Source organism: Marmota monax, unplaced genomic scaffold (assembly GCF_021218885.2).
Source record: "Marmota monax isolate L192 unplaced genomic scaffold, Marmota_monax_Labrador192_F-V1.1 WCK01_AAM20220418_F8-fsc00014, whole genome shotgun sequence".
Taxonomy (NCBI): Eukaryota; Metazoa; Chordata; class Mammalia; order Rodentia; family Sciuridae; genus Marmota; species Marmota monax.
This window is the reverse complement of record NW_026695222.1, coordinates 37,651,630-37,665,276: the sequence shown is the minus strand read 5'-3', so window position 1 is coordinate 37,665,276 and position 13,647 is coordinate 37,651,630. Positions and strand designations below refer to the sequence as shown.

General features: G+C 62.4%; 1 long non-coding RNA gene across 2 annotated transcripts; it reads left to right on the top strand.

Annotated features, from left to right (window-relative positions):
• Positions 1–7,398: 7,398 nt before the first annotated feature.
• On the top strand, positions 7,399–13,221 carry LOC131423777 (uncharacterized). 2 transcript variants are annotated; one of them, XR_009225824.1, is made up of 6 exons: positions 7,399–7,556; positions 9,917–10,435; positions 10,664–10,797; positions 11,869–12,136; positions 12,273–12,348; positions 12,894–13,221. It is a non-coding gene; the product is annotated as an uncharacterized LOC131423777 (long non-coding RNA). The 2 variants fall into 2 exon arrangements; XR_009225823.1 differs by having other exon boundaries at positions 9,917–10,797.
• The last annotated feature ends 426 nt before the right edge of the window (positions 13,222–13,647 follow it).

Here is a 13,647-nt window from a genome sequence, read left to right as displayed (position 1 = left end):
CCGCAGCCTCAGGAGCTCAGAGCTGGGATCAGATGGACAAGCTGAGGGTCCTGTATGGACACCACAGGCCTCGGGTGCCCTGGAAGGCCAGGCAGATGCAGTCTGGGCACATCAGACTTTTGCTTCTGCCACAGAGTGCCCAGCTCTCCCTCTGGCTTGGAGAGGTCCCCAGCATGTGGGGACATCACTGGACAGGGCACTGTTTGTCCTCAGCCACAGGAGGGGCAGCCTATGTTTCAGGGGCACTGGATGATCTTCCTGCCCTCACTAAAGGACATTTGCTCCACGGGCCTCTCAAGGTGTTTCAAATTCCACCTGAGAGACGCTTCCTGGGTCAAAGGGAGGGGAAGCAAGTCCCCTGGCAGGGGCACGGACCAGGGCACTGCTCTATTCAGGGCAGGAGGGAGAGCCAGGGTCAGACGGGGGGTCAGGGGGACAGAGGACGCTCAGATTAGCCTCCACCTGCCACAGGACTGAGCCGAGGCAGCAGGACCAGCCAGTCCCCTGCATCTGCCCCCAGGTTGAGATCCTTGCCCTCTGCTCTCCTCTGGTGGACCAAGACCCATCTCTGCCACTGGGAAGGGGCAACAGGAAGCTGCCAGGTCCTGCCTGGACTTGGTGCCCCAGAAAGGGCAGGTGAGAAAAGTGAAGGCAGAGCTCAGAGCCTGTCCAGGCCCCAGCTGATGCAGCTGCTGGCCAAGGGCATGTTGGGGATGGGTGGGGTCCAGGGGTAGGCCTCCTGGCCCCGGGTCACCCCGGCTCAGCCTCCTGACAGGACAGCTGAGAATGTGGACTATTTATACCAGTGGTAGCCTGCGAGTGGCTGGGGAGACACAGCCCGTGGCCATATCTGGGCATGACCAAGGGCACATGGGCCTGCCAGGGGATCAAGGCCCCCACGGCACACGTGTCCTGGGTGTCCTTCAACTTTGTGAAGTCCCCCGGAGCCCCCTCAGGACAGGCTCTGGGACAGCTGCCGTCTCCTCTCCCTGCAGTTAAAAATACTCCAAGCCACTGTCCCACTCATTGCAGGCTCTGTCCTCCACACGCGCATGGGCACCTGCTCCTGCCCCAAGCCAGGTCTGTGGCCCCAGGGGAGGGGACTCAGACTCAGCTGCCTCAGGAGGGACAGCCAGAGACCTTGCCACTGTGCTCCTGCCTGGGGCCTCTTCCCCGATGTCCTCTGCCCAGGTGGACACAGGAGGCCTGGGAGGTCTTGGTCACTGCTTCTGCCCCTCGGTGGTACCTGCAGTTGCTCCCAGCCAGGGCGGCCCACCCAATAGGAAGCAGACCTGACCTGGAGACTCGGCTGCTGCTTTTGAAGACCGGGGGGAGCCAGCCTGGTCTCATGGCCTTTGCAGTGGCTACTTTGCAGAAAGCTGGGCCCTGGCTCCTTCTGAGGAGCTGGCAATGCTGAGGCCATTGGAGGTGGCCTCTTCTCTCTGCCCTTGAGACGCGCAGCCTGCATGCGGCTGCAGAGCACTGCAGCATCCGGCGCTGCCTGCACGTTCTTGCTGCTGCTGCAGCCGCCACCCCCCACCCCACCCCCCCGCCTGCTGTGCGGCACGGCCTTCCCAGGTCAGAGCCGGCCTAGAACTCTCATGCCGACTACCGTCCTCACTGGGCATCCGGGGACCCCAGGGAGGGCCCTCTGTGCCCAAGCTCCGGCTGGCCGGGTTCTGGGCACAGAAAGGAGCATGGAGGAGCCTCATTCCCTTCCTGAAAGCTGTGCCCACTCTTCCTGGGTGTGATGGAACCAGGACCCCAAGGAGAGTGTGCAGGACCAAGGTCCCTCCGAAAGCCACCTTCTCCAGGCCCAAGCCCAGTCACCCCAGAGCAGCGCCCTGCCCATGGCATCAAGGGCGGGGAGCTGTGCAGGCTAGCCGGGGCCTCCGCAGCCGGACATGCACAGTGGGGCTGAGTCAGCTCCAGCCTCCCAGCTTGCTGCTATCTCACACTGGGGCAGCCATCGAGGCCTGCGCACCACCCTGCCACCTCATGGCCTCCCCGGGCAGCAGACCCTGCTTACCAGCACCTTCCTCACCACACCCCAGCCCTGAAGATCACTCACTTTCCCCTACTTTTAATTTAGGGCATTTGGAGTGATTCAAGTGATGCTGACTTGATTGACAGCAAGGAGGCTCCTCCTGGGTCCAGCTGACCCCACGTAACAGCAGCTTATCCTCTGAGGCCACGTTTCTCACGTGAAGTCCCCAGTTCTGAATGAGGTGGCCGAGCAACCCCTCCCCCAGCAGGCCTGCTCCAGGGCCGCACCTGCTTTCAAAATGCTAATTGCACTGGACTCACTATTTGTTAAGCTAGAGTCACCCGTGGCACCCTCTTTAGAAGAGGTGCCACAATCGAATTGGCCACCTGGCCACAGAAACAGAAGACAACTGGCTCACACCACAGCAGCCGCCCCTCCCCACGCCTCCCGCTCCCCTGGCCTCGCCCACAAGAGCTTCACATTCCCGGCTTTGGTCCCCTGCACTTTGGAGCCAAGACTCTTGGAGCTACTACCACTTCCCGGCAGGGCTCAGGCCTGCCATCCAACTGTGTCCCCGGAACCCCAGGAGCCCTGCGAGGCGTAGCCCTGTTCCGACAAGCTCAGAGCGGGGCCCAAGCCACCCCCTTCCACCCAGGTCCCCTCTGGCTCCCACTGGCACCTCCAGGCTCCTTTCTCCCCTAGAGTTCCCAACCTTATCAGCATGTCTGGGGTGGCACTCCCAGGTAGCCCTGCTGGGTGGGCACAGTCAGCAAATCTGTGCCCCACCCAACCTACCCACCGTGCTTCCCAAGCAAAGGCCCTGTGCAAGAAAGTCCTGGGCACCCACGTGCCATGCTGGTGCGGTCCCCTCCCTGTGGAAACACTCAGAACCTCACACCCGGGACACTCCACCCATGGATCCCAAAGTGGCCAGGAAAGCAGTACACTGGACACCTGCAGGGAGAGGGGCCTGGGCTGCCGGGAGGTGCCGGGAAGGCTCATTTTTAATTCAGCAGCTGGAGAGACCAGAGCTGATTTATCAGGGAGGAGGCCGGGGCCCTCTCCCTGCACACCCTCCAGTTTCGCTGCTCAGTAAAACCTAATTCCAAACGCTAATGCTTTTATTTAACACCACATCCTGCAATGAAGCTCTAATGTTCCACAGACGCATCTGGTGGAAGACGCGGTATGCCTGTGGCTGCCCCAGGCCTCGGTGGCGGCTCGCCTGGCTACTTCCCTCCCTGTGGCCGGACCTGGCAGCTAGTAGGGTGGAGCTGACCTTCCAGGGGCGCTGGGCACGGCACCCTCTGGACTGCTGCAGTGGAGGCAGTGCCCAAGGACAGTGCCACCTTCCCAGGGCCGCGCCAACCATGTTGGGGGCCAGAGTTCCTGGGACACACAGCCTCCAGAGGAAGACTGAAAATTAGAGAGGGCCCTCCACCCAAGACCCCAAGACCCTCAGTTGCAGCCAGCCTGAGACTCCCAGGGCTGAGCTGCCCATGAGTTCAGATCTGCCCCTGGTCCCCCTGTGTGGGGCCCTTGGACTCCTCAGTGGCTCAAGTGACCTGGCTGCCCCCAGGCCTTATGCCACACTGAAGGTGATTGGCAGAGGGGCCTTCGACCCTCCTCATCACATTCCTGCCAAAGATCAGAGTACAGGATGGGACAGGGCACCTGCCACAGGCAGCCAGTGGCCATGCTAGGGACAGAAACAACTCATGCTCTGTCTCACGCACACACATGCACATGGGAAGAGCCCAGACCCATGGAGCAGGTGCCCTGTGCATGGGCAGTGGCCCCAGCCAGGCTGCAGAAGGCCTCCAGCTGAGATCCAGAAACGACAGTGGGCAGACTGCCCTCCCACACCCGCACCTGTGGACTGCCCCATTACCCCTGCCCTTGGTCCAGTCCAGAAGGACCTGCGGAAAGGGCTTCAGACCCTGTCCTCACCTCCTGGAACCCAAAGAGCGTCAGCCCAGCCCTTCTCCGTGTTAGAGACTGGCCAGTGGCGAAGCAGGGGGGACTCAGCCCCCAACGGGCAGGGGCAGTGTCCTGGGTCACACGCGGGGCCTTCTGCAGAAGCCTTGGCAGCCCTCACAACAAGAAAGCGCATCCAGAGGGGTTTGTTGAAATGGGAGCGCAGTGACACGGGCCTCAGCTCGGCGCAGGCGTGGCAGAAGGCACTGGGAGGTTGGGCAAATTCGAGTAGAGCCAGACCGCCAGGGTGGCTGCTGGGCTTGAGGCTGGATAGGCTCAGCCCCTTTGTTCCCTGGGTCTGGTCAGCGTGGGCGGCCAAGGCACCCATGGCAGAGTAGGGCCCGGGGCTGCAGGCGGCCCCACAGGCCCTGTGAGTGAGGGGCCTCTCCCTCTCCCTACCCGCTCTCCTCCGCTTTGCCCTGGGCCGCTGGGGCCCAGACCTGGCCAGGAGGCATCTCTCCCTCCTCCCTCCTCTCGCCCCCTTGGTGCAGCTCACTACCCTCCGCCCTTTCAAGGTTCATAGTTTCTCTCGTGCATCTGCGCAGTCCCCTGCCTCTGGCCACATTCGGCCCTTCCTGCTGGCCAATGACCCCTTTCAAGTAGGCAGTAATGGAGAACCAAGAGCCACCACCACCCCAGTTCCCCAGCCATGGCCCCTGTGCCCCTGGCCCTCACTGGACCCACACCAGACCCCACGCTTGCCAGAGGCCTCCTCCCCTCTGCCGCAGTCAGCACGCTGAATATTTAATGTCTGATGAGCGCTTCCACCTGCTGACACAGGCAAAGTGTCAGAACAATGCCGGCAGGGACGGCCGACCGTCGCCAGGCAGCCCTGCCCGGCCTCGCCCGCCACAGCCTGTCTGCCGCCCCCCACCCCAGGCGGCCCCTGTAGGCGGACCACCCCTCAGTCTGGCGAGAGAGTTCCTGCCTGAAATACATACTTCTTTACATTCCATAGCTCAGCAGGTCCATATGGGCATATAAAGAAGTATGTTTCCCAAGCAGGCAGTCCAGCATGCACAGGGACGGCCGAGCCGCACAGAGAGGTCAGCGCAGACGCAGGGGCCCAGCCACACCACACCTCGCGCCCTCCTGACTGGCTCAGGGCCCCTTCTCCACCATGACTCGTGTCCACTGTCCTGCTGACCTTAACCCTCTCTTGTCTGTGACTCCTCCACACACACGTGCACGCACGCATGCATGTGTGCTCACACGCGGGAGCAAAGGGCACAAGCAGATAGTGCATGCCAGGAGTGTGAGGGACCCTGGCCCTTCCCCAGCGGGTGCCCAGATCCGCATGGCAGAACATGGCAGAACAAGACCAGAGTTCCTGCCCTCGGGCACTGAAGGCAAGTGCCACTCGTGTCCCAAAGTTCAGAGGCAGCGCCACATTCAGCTAGCGCCTTCCAGCCCCTGTGTCCCTGTCAAGGGCAGAGAGGACAGGGTAAAGTGACGGAACCCTGAGAGCAGCTCCACCCACGGGCCACCGGGAACCGGCACCCTGTGCCAAGGACCAGCCACCTTTTTCTCCCAGGACTGGACACTCCACTCCCTGAGGACCTACAAGAAGCTCCAGGAGACCCCTGCCGTGAACCAGGGGGCTTACCTGGGCCGCCGGCAGGTCCCTGGCGGCTTCTCACTTCCAAAATGAGAGTCCCAAAGGAGAGGGTTGGCGCCTCTTTCTTTGAAGATACAGTGAGAAAGATGGTCATGCACGGACTCCATGTCTCCAGAAAGTAGCTGGGGCTCTGAGAGGCAGCCCACTCGTGGCTGGCTCCCACAGAGCAGATGCCAGCCAGTGAGGGAGCATCTCCACTCTGGCCACCTTCTCCTAGGCTCCCTCCACGGTCCCCTGTCCCTTCTATCCCCTTTATCACTCCTCAGTGGTCACCCACCTCAGTCACCTCTGTCCCTGCCATGCCGCAGGGCCCACCTGAAATGATGGTGAGCAGCCCAAGTGGGTATCCAGGGTCAGCACTGCAGTAGGGCACCCCAAAGGGCCTGCTCCCCACCTGGTCTTTGTGGCCTGCTGCCCGGCCTCCATGAACTCCCAGTCAAGGCCAGTTCACAGCCAAACACAGAGGCCACCTTCCCATCCTGAAGCCCCTGGTGCTCACCAGTGCCCAATGAACCAACTGAACAGGGTTTAAGTGACTTGGCAAGTGGGAGGTAAGCCCTTCAGAATATTAATCTTATCAATATTTTTCCTATTGCATTTTGAACTCTCTGTGAAGGAAGGGGAACTTCTACACCGTGTGGAGCTGGGAGTCTGAAAAGCCTGCAGAGATTGACGAGACCTCAAAGCTAGGTGCCAGTGGCAGGAAGGGCCACCACCCAGCCTGGGAGAGAAAAGAGGAGGAGGAGGAGGAGGAGGAGGAAGTCCCAGCCCCCCTCCCTTTGCCAAGGTGAGTCCACAGGTGAGGGTTCAGGACTTGGAGTGAGGTGCACTGCAGGTGACTTGGTGGGAGAAAGCCAAGGGCGTGCTGGCTGCTGTGGACCAGGCTGGTGCCAACAGAGATTCTTCCGAGCAGAAGGGTCCAGCTGGGCCCTGGCCCTGCCTGGAGCAGAGAGCAGCCCCAGGACCCAAAATGAATCCACCTGTCCCTCACCAGCAAGACAATCCAGCACGACCCATCCAGGCTTGTCTCTGTGAAGAACAACCCAGGGGTGTCCAGACTCTCCTGCCACAGGCAGGGCCACATCTCTGCAGAGTCTGCAATGTGCAGAGGCAGCCAAGCACATTTCTTGGGTTCCTGGGCTGTGGCAGCTGCTGCCTGGCTGGGCAGGCTGGAGCTCTTTGTGGGGAAGGGGGAGTGGAGAACTGAGAGGCACCCACAGAGGGAAAGGCCCCCTGGAGGAAGAGAGAAGCTGGTGCCCCCTTTCCATGTGGCTGCTGTTAGTTACCACCTCCATGTGGCCCAGGAGGAGAGAGGGCAGCCTGGACCTGAGCCCCAGCCCCACTGCTGTGGATGCCCCCGGCATGGCCACACTGCTGCCTGGGCCTCCTGGACAGCCTCCCTGAGGACAAGAGAAACCGGCTGTGACCTCCTGGCCCTCCCCAGAGGCTTGGCTCCCCCCACCTCCCAGACAGTCAGGCAGAAAGTTAGGGGGACCCAGAAGGCAGGAAAGTCCACTGGACCCAGCAGGCGTGCATGTGAACTGCCACCATTCACAGATGAACCACAGTCACTTCTCAAAAAGTTTCCCACTCTGATAGAAAAGCGGCATGGGCTGCCGCCAAGCAGACCCCACAGTGGGCAGAGCTGCTGTCCCCAGCCCAGGCCTTGTCCAGGGCCCCTCAGTGCAAACACTGCCTCCCGGAGCCCCAGCAGGAGCACCAGGGGAGACCATGTGGAAGTCACACTCCCTGGCCGGACACACAGACCCAGACCAGAGTGCTGCTCCCTCCCCCACAAGCCCCCTAGTCTCCACCCACACGTGCACCTCGCGGGGATCACCTGGCACAGGCACCCTGACTGGGCTGGCAGAGCTGCTGAAACTCCTGCTCCCACCCAGGGCAGCTTTGTGGGCCCTGCGGGGGGATCCCTCTGTCCCCATCGGCACCTCCGTGGTCCTTGTTGCAAGTTCACAGGTAAGTTTAGCCACAAGCCCAGATGCTGGGGCTTTGTTGCAGCCCGACAGGCTAATGGTGACTCCCAGTCCCCGCGAGCCCCCTCGGCGACCCCCACCATCCTGTCCGCTGCCAAGCACGCCAAGCTTCCGAGGCGGCTGCTTCCTTGCAAGAAGCCCGCATGGGAGAGTTCCTGCATCCAGCTGCACGCGCCCCGCCGGCCCTGCCGGCTGCTGGCTCTGCAGTTTCCCAAATGTGGAGGATGCCGCGAGCGAGAGAAAACTCCAGGCACCCGAGCCACGCGCGCCGCGCCCAGGGCACCCCCTCGCCGGCGGGCACACCCCCACCGCAGCACCGGCAAGTTTGCAGGGTTTGCAGGGGCCGTCCCAGTGGTTGGTAGCTGACCTGGCGGGCGAGGGGGACTCACCAGGGAGCCCAGGGCGCCCCTCGGGCTGGGCTGGTGACCGCAGCAGCGGAGGCGCGGGCGCAGGGTCGCGGCTCCCGGGAGATGCTGCGGCAGCAGCAGTGGCAGCCACCTCCTCCGGAGCCAACTGTGAATGCAGGGGTGGGGGCGGGCGGGAGCTCGAGGCGTCCGCACTTGGGGGGGGGGGCAGAGAGAGAAAGAAGACACCAGGAACCGGCTCCGCACCCCTGCCCTTCCCCCAGCCCTCCTGCAGCAGCGCAGACTTAGCAGCAGGGAGATCTTGGAGAGAAGGAGGGAGAGGAGAGCAAGAGGAGAGAGGGGCACTGATGCGGAGTTGAGGAGAGGCAGAGCCCGCACACCTTGCGCTTCTGCAGGACGCTCCTGCACCCCCAGTCGGGCGGCACAAGGTAGAGGTCAGGGCGGAACAAAAGGGAAGACCTGCGGGTGAGCGCTCCGCACATGCACACGGCCCACACGCCGGGACTCACGCGGGCGGGGGAGGGGAGCGCCTGACCCGAGGCGGGTGCGCGTGGGGGCCCCTCGGTCAGGAGCGGCCTCACCTTGGCAGCTCTTATATACCCGGCCAAGCATCCCAAACACGCGGCCGGGCCAAGTGGCCCCCTCGGGCTGTGCTCCCTGACCATATTTAGTCAAGCAGGGGAAAAAATAGCCTGTCAGCTGGGCCGCCGCTGGCCAGGCCGCCAGGAACAGGGTGGAAGCCCCAGCGCCATTGACGGTGGCGGTCCTGGGCGCAGGCCGCTGCCCGGCCCCCCTCACAGCCCCTCCCTGAGTAGCCTCCCACCGGTTGTCCCTGCCCTGTGATCCCCCTGCTATTTTTAGCCCAGCCCAGTGCAGAGGCACCTCCTCAGCAGTGGGCAGTGGCCTCCCAGGCTGGGCCGGCCCACTCCTCGGGTGCCCTGGGAGATCCCTGCAGCTCCAGGGTGCCAGCCAAGAGGGGAGCCTCCCTCCTGCTGTGACCTCCTGAGCTGGGCCCAGGGTCCTCAGGGTCTTCTGGGCTTTGCCTCTTTGCCCAGAATTGGGGTCTGAATCTGGTGGTGACAGAGCAGACCAGGTTTCCAAAGACTCCTGAGTCAATCCCAAGTAATAAGAATTGCAGGTCACCCTGGACAGCGTGCCAGGCCACTCACCTGCCACCCACCCCAGGCCCTGCCACCAAGGTCATGTGACTGGGAGATCCCAATTTCTTGGTGCTGGTTATGCTTGGGAGCCCCCCAACCTGGGTCACGCCTGAATTTCCTCAGGGGCAAGTGCAGAGCGTGGCCCGGACCCAGATTCCAGCAGCCTGGGTTGGCCTAGTGTCCCATCAAGACAGATCTTCTCATCGCTCTGGGGACCTCCCAAGACTGTGAAGTAGAGTGACTGGACCAGTCCTTGAGGGCCAGGCCTGGAGAGGGCCAAGTGTGGAGTCCCATGGGGTCGGGTGGGCAACCAGCTCCTCGGTCCTTAAACCCAGGCAGAGCATGGGCAGCAAGAGGCCTGCCCTTGTTCCAGAAGCTGCTTGAAACCCTGCCCTGATTCAGGGGCATTTCCTCTGTCCTGGCCAGTCAGGGGCAGGACAGGGCCCAGGCTGCTCCAAGCATGCACACCAGCACCAAACGTGGGGGGACATGGTGAAGAATTCGCATGCACCATGTCAGGTCCCCAGGCACAGAGGCAAGGATGTGCTCCCAGGTCACCTCCTGGGCTTATAGTCCTCTCCCTGTGAGGATGCTGCCCAGGCTGGGTCTGCAGAGGCTGGGGAGAGAGGAGATGGAAAGCCACATGGTGGCCATTATTAAGCTGCTGGACACTCCTGTCCCAGCCACTGAGGGTGAGGGCATGGAGGAGGGTCCCTGATCTGGCTGAGCCGGGGTGGGGTCCAGTGTGGCAGCAAGGCCAGCTCCAGCCCCTGTGAAGGACATAGCCCAGTGTTTCACACGGGGCCTCCTCTTCCCAGCAGAAAGGCTGATGCCAGTTCCCAAGGTCCCCGGGGTCGAGGACAAAGCCAGAAACCAGGGCATCATTTACCCAGAACACCGCCATCACAGCAGCAGGCATGTGCAGCACTGGGAAATTGCATGTTCCAGAAGCTTCTGTGAGGAGTCTGCCGGGCTGTGAGGCATCCCTGAAGTGGACATTCTGTCACCCCCTCCATGGGGGAGCGGGCCAGGTGGGAAGGCAGACCTGTGCTCTTGCTTCAGTCCCTGAGGGCCAAGACCACCCCCTTTACAGAGGACACTGGAGAGTGTGAGCCAGGGCCTGGGCCCCACCCTGGAACCTGCCCTGGGTGTCCCCAGGGGACACCTGCAGGGGAGTTAACACAGGAATGAATATAGGAGTTGTGAGCAATCCCCATCTTGTTCCATAGGACACCCGTGGTGGACACCAGTGCTGCCCTACCTGCCCTGCCATGCACCTGAGGCTGCCGGGTGTTTGAGAGGCTGGCGCAGCTGCAGCCTGAACCCCCCTATCTTAGGTGTGATGTTTGTTTCATGGCCACATGTGCTAGTGGCCCCCGTGTAGGGGTGGGAGAGAGACACGCACCGTTGAACAAACGCGGGAGGCCTTCTAAAAGGAACTGCTGGGGGAAGCTTGGGCGGGTCCAGGGCGGTCTTACAGGCCTGGAGTGGGGCCAAGGAGCCCAGAGATGTGGAGAGTGCTGGGGCATTGGCCCCTCTTTCTGCGCCCCCTGTCCCGTCCCCAGACCTGGAGTCGCCCTGCACCCAGGACCCACTGAGTGTAGCCAGAGGGAAGCCTGGAGAGCCAGGGGAGGGAGCCCCATGCCCAGGATGTGGAGGACAGCTGCCCTCGACCTGACCAGGGGGCCCTGGAGTCTGGGTAAGTGGAAGCATGCCCTTGGTGTCCCCAGGGGGATGCCTACATCCGGGCCACAGGGCACCTTGTCCCAGGTGGGGACCTCACTGTGCAGGCAAGAGGAGGGTGGGCCCCGGCTGCTGAGCCGTGCCCAGAGGGTGGCTATAGAGCTGGGCCAGGGGAGCAGCTGCCCGTCTAGGAGCGTCTCCTTTGCTGCATGGGACTCCCCAGGCAGGAGCCCCATGTGCACCCATGCTTGGTCTTGGGCTGGGGCACCGTGCCACGGAAGGACCCCCACCTGGGCTCGGCCTCACTCTGGTCCCAGCAGAGTGGCCTGAGTGATCCCTGTGCCCTGCTGAGGGGGTGGGGAAGGGGTCCTCAGTGGGACCCACTCCCAACACCTGCTGTCCACCTCCTCACAATCCAGTCCAGCCACTTTCCTCCAGCACTGCTGACAGGACCAGTCCAGCGTGTGTAGTGAGGCGTGGCCAGCCCAAGGGTCTGCAGGCCCCTCTGCTGGAAGTTCTGGTGCAGGGGAGGGACCTCTGTCACCCAGAACCTGCTCCAATTTCCTGCCCCACAGCACCGGCTGGGGGAGCCTGCCCCTGAGGTCACCTCACCTGGTCAGCTCCGTCCTCCCCGTGTCACAGCAGGGAGGCCTCAGGCCAGCCCAGAGTCGGCTGCCTGAGCTGCCTCACGGAGGCAGGGTGGGCTGGGCACTCCTGTGTGAGGAGCTGAGCTGTGGGCAAGTTCCTGACAGGGCTCGGCTACGGCCACAGCGTTGTCCCAGTCCCTCAGGATAGTGTCACTTCTACTCAGTAAATGAGTGGATGAGGGACTCCATCAATCAACTGCTGATAGATCCACTGGCCACTGGACAACTAGGCCCAGGGCGATGCATCTCAGGGCCAGAGGTTCTGGCTGGAACCTGTTCAGGTGTGTCCAGCCCTGGGGCTAGGGGTGATCCTGGGGTCCCATGGGGGGCAGGACAGGATCAGTACAGCCCCAGGCGGGGTCACCCCTACCAGGAAGGTACTTCAAGAACCACAGTGGTAAGGGTCCCCGTCAGCAGAAGTTGTGCTGGACCCTCCCAAGGCTGCATCTGTGGGCTCCAGCTACTGCACCTGACACCTCGGGAAGCCCATCACCCAGGAAAATGAGGCAAAGACCCCACAACCTCAGGGCTCCATTCGGCAAGCTCTTGGGCTGTCTCCAGTGATTTACACCTCAACAAGGGCCCGTCCTCGAACTGGACGAGGAGCAGGATGGGTGCAGGGTCCCCTCATCAGAGAGACTGCACCTGACATTCTCTCCTGGGGACACACGAGCATTCACCTCTCAGCACAGCGTGGAGACGAAGCAGGTGATTTCTTCAACCTCAGCATTCCGTAGTTCAGGTGGCCGTGGGTGCTGGGGGCACCCCACAGGGTAGGCACCTCTCAGCTCTCCCAAGGGCCTTTGCACCTGACTACACATGTCTGCTGCCTGACCCCGTGCAGAGCCCTCCGTATACCCCACACCTCAGATGACCCCAGCTGGCGGAGCCATCGGGAAACAGCCAGGGAGCTGCTCCAGGTAAGAGCCGCTCAGCCCTGGAGAGCCGCACACACCAGCTGCCCCTCCTGGCACAGGCCACACAGGGCGGACCTGGAAAGGTGGTGGCGCTGAGGAAAAGAGCCGGACACAGTGTCACCTGGGCACAGTGACCTGAGAAGCCCAGTGCAGGGCATCCAAAGCAGGACGCAATAGTGGCTGCCTGGTGCCGGGGGTGGGGCCAGGAGGGCCACTGGGTGGGACCAGTGTCCTTTGGGGTGAGGGAAAACGTCAGTGCTAGAGAGCACTGGAGTGGGCTGAGCATCCCTGAGCTGTGCGTTGAAGGGGGCCGATAGTGCAATGGGAATGGCACCTCGATTGAAAGCAAAGCCAGGCCCAGCTCAGAGTCCAGCCCAGCCCTCCCCACTGCCCCCTCCCTGGACGCAGGGCTGCAAGGGCTCCACTGCTGCCTCCCTGGGGACCTTCCCAAGGTCAGCCACAGAGCTGCAGAGGCTTCAAGTTCACACTCGCAGCCCGTGTGCTGCCATATTCCCCATGTGGTGGACAGGACAATGCTCTGCCCCCAGGGACGCCCAGGTCCCGGCCCCAGACCCTACACCTATGTCGCCTTCTGTGGCAAAAGGAACTCTGCTTATGGGATGGAATGAAGCATCTTGAGCTGGGCACCATCCTGGATTATCCAGAGCTCAGCGTATTGAAGTCACTGAGGTCCTTCTAAGAGGGAGGCAGAATCCAAGAGAAGTGGAGGGTCAATGCTGCTGGCTTTGAAGATGGAGGAGAGCCTCCAGCAAGGGACGGAGTGGCTCTAGCAGCTGTGCAGGCAGGACACAGACCTCCCCGGCAGCCCCAGGGATTGCCCTGCCGACACCTCGCGTTGGACTCCTACTCCCAGAGCAGTAAGCAAATCCATTTGTGTATTTAAGTCACTAGGTGGGTGGCCATTTGCCTCAGCGGCCGTGGGACCATCACACCCCCTGCCCACATCTCCAGGCCACCCTGCAGCCTGCGCAGAGCCGGAGCCCTGGCAGGAGCTGGGCAGAGCAGCCCAGGGTCAGAAAAGACCCCTGGGCAGGGAGGGGCTGATCATCCTGATGGGGCAGACTGAGGGCTGTCCTGCTCTCAGGAGAGCCGGGCAACTAGTGGACACCCTCACCCTGCTTCCAGCAGCTGAGCCTGTGGACACGGATGCTGGAGCCACCCAGAGAGAAGGCTGGCACACAGGGGCCTGTCCTATCCAGGAGCCCCATGATCCTCCCTGCCAAGGACCTGCCAGGCTCTGCCCAGCTCTGGGCCCTGGTCAGCTGGACATTTCTCTTCTGT